The 7769-nt window shown below is 41.1% G+C and overlaps 1 long non-coding RNA gene across 2 annotated transcripts in view; it reads left to right on the top strand.

The window, feature by feature from the left end:
- Nucleotides 1-6765, top strand: part of LOC128898483 (uncharacterized) — a 114506-nt gene extending 107741 nt beyond the window's left edge. For both annotated transcript variants that reach the window (XR_008462855.1, XR_008462854.1), the window contains exon 4: nucleotides 6698-6765. This is a non-coding gene — a long non-coding RNA (uncharacterized LOC128898483). The remainder of the gene's footprint in view (nucleotides 1-6697) is intronic.
- The last annotated feature ends 1004 nt before the right edge of the window (nucleotides 6766-7769 follow it).

A 7769-nucleotide genomic window follows, 5' to 3' on the forward strand; every position in this document is an offset into this window, starting at 1 on the left:
ATGTGTGTGCTGGTGATTTCTTAGGACATTCAGTGAAGGAAGTTTACCTGCACTTGCCAGCCCTGCTGCTGCTATGGGGTTGCTCCCTCTTTGGGAAAACAGAACCGTGTGATTGCTTTGGCGGAGGCCAGATCATCTGGAGGCTACCTTCATGAACTTTGTTATTTTCCCCAGCTACCAAAGACTAACATTGTTTTTCTGCTTCATTGAACACTGAAAATAGAAAATAAATCAGACAGAAAGCTCTTGGAAACCAGGATACAGGAAAAATCTTCTCTAGAAGGGAAACTACAGAGAACTTGGTGGAAAATTGCACTAAGAAAGATGTCGAGGTCAGCAGGAGTGTCCTCCTGGCTCTGCATAAGCACTGCCTGGGCTCCCATCCCTACTCGCAGCAAATAAAACCATAGTCAAAACCACACAGCTTAATAAAATAAATTCAAGAGCAGGTTGAAATATTTTTTAACAGCTTATAGCAATTTTGACATTATTCTCTGCCTTCTTCAAATAGATCCAAACCCCAGAAAAATTAAACACCGATGTTAATATGAACATTTCCACAGGAGCCTGCAATGGGCTTTGGCTTGTGCTTCAAAAGAAAATAAAAGGCCCTGTGAAAATAACCCTTGAGCTAGGACTTTGTATTCCCCATTTCCATGCTGCATCGATTTGGAAAGACAATCTAACCTCTGCATGCCCAAGAGCTGTCTTGTCTCTGAAGCAGGATAAGGTTATTCTCCCTAAATGATTGCAGAGCTTTTTGGAGCTTTCTGTCCTGACAGAAGGGAGCAAAGTCCTCCTGAAGTCTGGAGGAGTTTGTCTCTTAGAAGAGCAGAGAATTACTAGGATGTTCATGCAAGAGCCATGAACTTGGCCAGCAATAAACTGCTCTTCCTTTGCAGTGCACACTTCAGTATTTGTGCATCTGGACAGAGTATGCTTTCCTACACACAGTAACCTCTTCTGCTGCTGCCTGCACCTCACGGATCAGTACATCACAAATACAGTCTCTGGGTTGCTCAAGAAAGAAGGGTGAAAGCCAGGGAGAAGCAAAATACTGCTTGTAAAAAAGAAGGAACATTGCAAGGGAGGTCCCTTTGGAAATACTTGCTAGCCTCAAAGTCTTGTAAACCATTAAGAACTTACCTCTAAGTTGTGCAACACATTTGCTAATTTATTTAATTTATCATTTATCTACTATTTGTAAGTACAGCAAAGAAGAGGTCAAGGAATGTTTTAACCACAGCCAAGTTTTCCTTGACTTTGTTTTTTATTTCCTTTCTTTTTAGGTCTGCAATAAAAATAAAAAAATCTTTAGAAAATCTTGGAGAAGAGAGAAGGAAAATTGCTCTCTTCACACCCCAATGACATAAACCCTTATAGATTCTGTTGAGTTATTGATCAGTTATTAAGATATTTTTCTAACCAAGCTTCTATATTTCTAAATATTTCTATGAGGTGATCACTGCTGCTAGCATTACACCAAAGCAGTGCTAACAAATGCTCTGTCAGTATCACAAGCTGCTTGACAATTAACCAAATAGGTTATAATATTAATATTATATTAAATATTAACCAAATAGGTTATAGGTTTGTGATCCACGGCTATTGAAGTTCTGCTGTTGTCCCTCCATGACAGCTAGGAGCATAACTGAGTTATGGGATGCTCTCTAGTGTCTGTGCATGGGCAGGAATCATTTCATTTGCAACGGGCATGGCTTGTGTGTGGCATATCTAAACCACAAACCCGCTCTCTATGTAAGAGTTTGGTGTCATCGACATGCAACTCACAGCTGAATCTGTTTTGGAGTTCTGTTAAGAATGACAGGATTTGATGAATGGAGATTAATGATTAAAACATTTCAGCCTAAGTCCTCGCACAATGTGATGGCAAATAAGTCTTCAAAGAGATTTATTTTTGTTCCTAGCAGCTGGATATCTAGAGCCTGTCATTCCTGAGGGAGTCCCAGAGACCTACTTGATGATGGGAGTGTTTCACAGCTGTAAGAGACTGGGATTGTTAAACAATGACTCAAGCTGTAACATATTTTAGAGACTAGACTCTTAAAGCCACGAGAGCCAGCTCGATTATCACTGGAAACCTGCAAGCTCCTACATTGTAACAAGAGCCAGTGAAAGGCTGTCTCAAACACGTAATTCAATTACAAGGAAATTATTCCAGAAAGAAACACCCTTCCATCCCATTTTTTCTGCTGTCAGAGGTGCAGGTGGGCCAGGGGGCTTGCTGACATAAGTAAGATGGCATTGTTATTGCCAGACCCCTGCCTGGGTGCAGCTTCCTGAGCGCTGTTTGAGAAGGCATGGATGTGAACAGACCCCATGATGAGAATAATCAGTAAGTAGTGCATGCTGGTTCCTACAGAACGAAAATCAGCACACAGCTGTCCTCCAGGGGATCCTTCCCCAAGGTGCTCACATACAGCAGTGACATCCTGTGGTCAGTGGCAGGGAGAACTAGGCTTTCACCTGCATGATGGTGTTGGATTTACAGCTGTAAGATCAGACCCCAAATTAGCTCATCAGAGAAGAAAACATCTGAGATGTGTGAAAAATCACCTACACCCTGTTCTGCAAGGCACAACAGCATTAATAGTATTAATGGCCTTTATGGTCCCTGGAAAAATATTCCTTCTTATCACTTATGCAGGAAAACAGGTGTGAAAATTAATTTGGTTTCCTACCTACAGAGAATATTTATTTGCAAAGCAATTACTCAATTACTCTTCCATTTTGAATTTGAATGAAAATTAAACTTGAAGAATGCCAGAGAAACATTTGTCAAGTCATGATGACAGAAGCAGAGCTTTTGTAAAGCACTTTTTATAAGCTGTGTACACACTTTAAAATCACCTTGAAATTCTCCTCAAAGATTTAATTGAAGGCTCTGTAGTAATCTCTATTACCAGGCCTTGATTATTTCTGCAAACTATGCTACATTAACTTACATATGACAGAGTTGTAGATTTAAATAGCTTTAAAGTATTATAATTAAAATTAAATAACCATAAACAAAATGAACGAGTAACATTTTCTGGTTCGTATCCCCAGTTTTTATGGACTCTATTCACTGGCTAATTAGTATGCCGAAAGGAGTCATTTTCTGTCATACAATCATAATCCTGCACGGCTGCACTTGTAGATGTCACTCTGCTCAAACCCCAGAGGATGGAGAATCAAACTACACAAAGTTCCAACACCACCTTGAAATTTAAGTAACTTGGAATGAATGTTTTATAAAAGACAAAGATATTAATAAGTATTCTGGGGAAATAAAAAATGCTCCCTAAATCTGTCGTTTCTTAAAAAACAACTTACCTTTTACAGTATTTAGGACAGGTTTGCAGATTATTTTTGTTTGTTTGCGGTTTTGTTTAGCTTAACTTTTATTTTGTGGCAAGATATTTTGGGGGATATTGTTTCCATTAAACACATTTCCTGAAAAATGTGATTTTATCCGTATTTCAAGTAGACAACAAGAGTAGGATACAACAGAAATAGCTACAACTCCTCGGGAAAATTAATCTTTTTAGACCCTCAGGGCTAATTGCCAGATGATAAAACCTAGTGTGACTTTTTGGGTTAATGTGAAGCAGTGTTTTGTTTGACAGTATTTATTACTCTTACCTTGGTTTGCTGTGTTTTAGTGCCACACATGGGTTTGGCTGGTAATTTCCAGGGAGCATCACGCTGTCTTGCCTCAGCCCCTCAATTCAAGGAGGAGTGGATCATCTCCCACATGAGGAAAGCTGGGTCCCTTTCACCTAGAGAAGAGGAGATTGAGGGGTGACCTCATTGACGTTTATAAAGATGTGAAGGGTGAGTGTTGGGAGGACAGAGTGAGGCTGTGCTCAGCGATGTCCAATAAGAGAACAAGGTGCAATGGGTGCAAGCTGGAGCAGAGGAGGTTCCACCTGAACAGAAGGAAAAACTTTTTCGCTGTGAGGGTGACAGAGCCCTGGGACAGACTGCCCAGAGAGGTTGTGGAGTCTCCTTCACTAGAGACATTCAAAACCTGCCTGGATGCATTCCTGCATGACCGGCTACAGGTAATCCTGCTCTGGCAGGGGGGGTTGGACTTGATGATCTGACCCCTAACAGTCTCTGATATACAGCAATTTGTCACAAAGCAGCTGAAGTTCTGTTTTGATTTTCTCTTCCCCAGCAATATTGATCATAGAATGTCTGACTTACTGTAAAAACAATGATTTGTTTATACGGGTTCCCAGACACCACACTTTAAAGGCAGAAAAATCCAATAATTTTGGACTTTAAAAAAACAAAACAGTAACATCAAGTTTGAAGCCATTAGTTTTGGTGTGCCAGAAATCAAACTGCTGGCCCCTATGTGTTTTCATAGCAGCTGAGGGAATATGGAGAAACTTCATCTCCAAAGGTGGAGGAGATCAGTGTGTAAGAATTCTCTAAGCAAAATAATCAAGTATGAAAATGTAATTGCCATGAAACAGGGGAGATACTTTAAATAAACCCCACAATCTGGAAATGCCACTGTTTGGTTATGTATAATGGATGAATGGAGTATCTCATGGCACTCTGGATTTTAAACATTTTTTACAACAAAGGGATACTTTAGAAGGAAAAATTACAGTTCCACAGTCTGCTTTCTCCAGGGACAACACTGAGCCCAGTTTTGGTGTAGGAAAGCCTTAAATTCTTCAGGAAACTAAATTAAAAAATCACACTTACATGTGTTTTGCAGTAGTCTGGCACACTTTCCCTGTGTATTTCATGATAAAAGGAGTTACTGGAGTTCCTGCCTTGAGCCCTGTGGCTGTGCCTCAAGTGAGAGGGAAATTTTCTTCAACCTAGGTGGGAGCGAAGCCGTCACCTGCTCAGGAGACTGGCTGCAGCAAACAGCCACTCAAGCTGATCCTCTCTCCTTTTGCAAGGCCTTGATGGCTGTAAGAAACTAAAAACCAAAAAATAAAACCAAATCTGGATGGAGAAGTGGGGGAGCTTTCTTCTCTGTGAGTGACTAGCTACTGCATGTTTCAGTAACTGCTGGCCTTCAGGTGTTTTTCCTCTCAAGTGGTTTAGTAAAAATAGATGGAGATGATGAATTTAATTTCCACCTGAAGCTTGTACAGGATCAGGTCTACAGGGAAGGCGATTCCAATGTGTCCTCAGCTGCGGAAGGAGAGACAGGTGCAGGCTAAAAAAAAAAGCTCATTATAATCACTCCTCTTCAACACAGCTGGTTTAACAAGAGCACAGAGGTTCATTTGGACCATGCTTGGAAAATGTAAATTTCCATCTTTTTGTTCTCTTCTTAATGTAGCATGCAGAAAGGTCACTTTTTTTGGCAGTGGCTAATACCTGACATCTGAGCAGACCCTTAACAGGGGTAAATTGGTGTAGTTCAGTGGTATAAATAGCGACAGCAGCACTCACCATCTGAGGATCTGCTCAAAAATGCTTTTGATTAATTTCCTGTTACCAGGTTGGTCTTCAAATGCCTCTAGATAAGTTCTTGGCAGCCCAGTTAAGCCCCCATTTGCAGAGTGGCATTTCCGCAGTTCAGCCTTTGATTTGCAAGCCAGCACTTGCTGCTTCCTATTGATTGCATTCACCCACCTCCACTGGGGGCCTCAGCAGGGAGCTGGCTAGTGAACCTTCCCTGGGCAATTTGTCCTGACACAGTGCAGACTAACAGTGGCATTAATACCTCCTGTCCTCCACCTGCCTACTTTCCCTTGTGTATTTAACCAGCTTGTGGAGCCCTCACCATTTGGAGGACTCCATACTCTTTTTCCTCCAGCATGTAGGGCTGGATGACACAAATGTGCTGCTCTTTCACTTCCCAGTATGCATTTGTGGCCCTTAACACTTACAAGGATTTGTTGCTCAATTATGAATGCAACTTTTCAGTAGTATTTTTTGTCACCAACAAATACTAGTTAAAAAAAAAATTGGCAACCATCTCTACATTATATTTTATGAAATCCTTAAGGATCTTCTTCATGTGTTCTTACTCGGACTAAAACTGTTCAACTGTAATTTGTCTTCTTTAATACAGTTGTAGCACAAGTGAGGTTTATAGTCATAAGATGCATTTACTAAGAAGCAGGTGAAGAAAAATCCATGCTCAAGAGAGTTCAGTGCCACCAAGTAATCTACTTTTTGTATCCATACCATCTAGCTGAGGTTTTACTTCCAGTCATATGAAGATCTGTGCACAAACAGCTTAAGGTGGAAAAGGACCATTGCTTCAAAAATAAAAGCAAGGGGAAAATCACAGCAGCTTGAAGGCAGAGGGAAGGAGATGCTCCAAGGGCTTCTCTCAAGTCCCAGTGATCACTCCCAAGTCTCCTGCACTAGGGGTTTTAGGCGTAGTCTTTGCCACCTGTCTCACAGCTGTTACTTCCAGACAATGCGCTGGGGAAGTCACTGACAGAGACATGGGTAAGAGGGCAAAAAGGAAAATTAGCATTTTGGGCCACACAGTGATAGTGTGGAGAGGGAAAAGCATTCATGTCCCAGCCTGCCTGTAATCAGTGTGGTTGCAACAAGATACTCAGTCCCTGTGTAAGCAGAGGGAAAAGGGATGGGTTTTGGTTTGTTAGGGTTTGGGGGTTTTTTGACACATTCATGTAGATTTTGAAAGGAGGAAACCAAGCAAGCTAAAATTAAATATAATTTTCTCTTTTTCCCCCCATAGACTCAGTCTGGATGGATGCCAAACCACATTTTGGAGGGGTGAGAAAGGCCCAACATCTGCTTTGGGTGTAAGTGTTTGTATCTGTGCTCTAAGAAAATTAGGTTTGAAATAATCTCCAATTGTCTGACACCTGTATCCTATTAGAAGTGACACATGGAAACACCTTCAGCGCACCGAATTTAGCACCATGTCAACAGTTTAATGTTCACAGGAGAAAAACGGGTAAAACCCATTGCTTCCCAGTTTCTGCTGAAACAGATCTTGTGTCATTTCACAGGATCATACTGCAGGCTTGAGCCATAAATGTAATGGGGTTTGAACCAGTAATTACCACAGGGTTTGTGTCCCTAGGTATAGCTGCAATTAAATTCAGTGTGCACCTCAAGGTGACCTGTGTACTATGTTTTGAGCTCAGCAGAGGCACACCTATGGTTTGGGTGCCAGCCAGGACCTGGGACACAGAGACACAGCAATGAAAGGGACATTTTTTCTGAAGTTCTGTTAGGAATCTGAAGTTTGGCAACTTAAAGAACTTTCCAAAAGAGTGAAAATTTCACTCAACCTGATCAAGTTCCCTCCTCTCCGGCAGCATTATTGCTTTCTGATTTATGGAAATAATATTCAGTTCATCTTCCTAAAAATTCATTGGATTGGATAAACAAAAGGGATTTTTACTTTATACTTTCAATGGGAAATGTTGATGACAACATGATTATGGAGAAAAAAATATAAGCAGACCCATGTATAATAATAATAATGGATGTGTGATTTTCAGTGTTATTGATTGCCCTGGGTTTTTTCTGTTTGCTTTCCAAAAAGGCTCAAAACAACTGACCCCATTCACAGACTTAGTGAAGTCCTGGTGTTGCTCACAGCCATGTGAGTTTGAACTCACCAAACTGGAATTTCAAGAGTGGCTCCCTGAGTTCATTTGGAGAACAAGCCTGTCTGAGTAGGGCTGTGCTGGACCAGCCAAGCACATGCTTAGATTGCACAGAATGCATTCAGTGTCTATTTGCCGGGCAGCAGTTACTTGGCAGTTCTGCAAACTTGACCACAATGTGTTATCACC

Source organism: Dryobates pubescens, chromosome 24 (assembly GCF_014839835.1).
Source record: "Dryobates pubescens isolate bDryPub1 chromosome 24, bDryPub1.pri, whole genome shotgun sequence".
NCBI lineage: Eukaryota > Metazoa > Chordata > Aves > Piciformes > Picidae > Dryobates > Dryobates pubescens.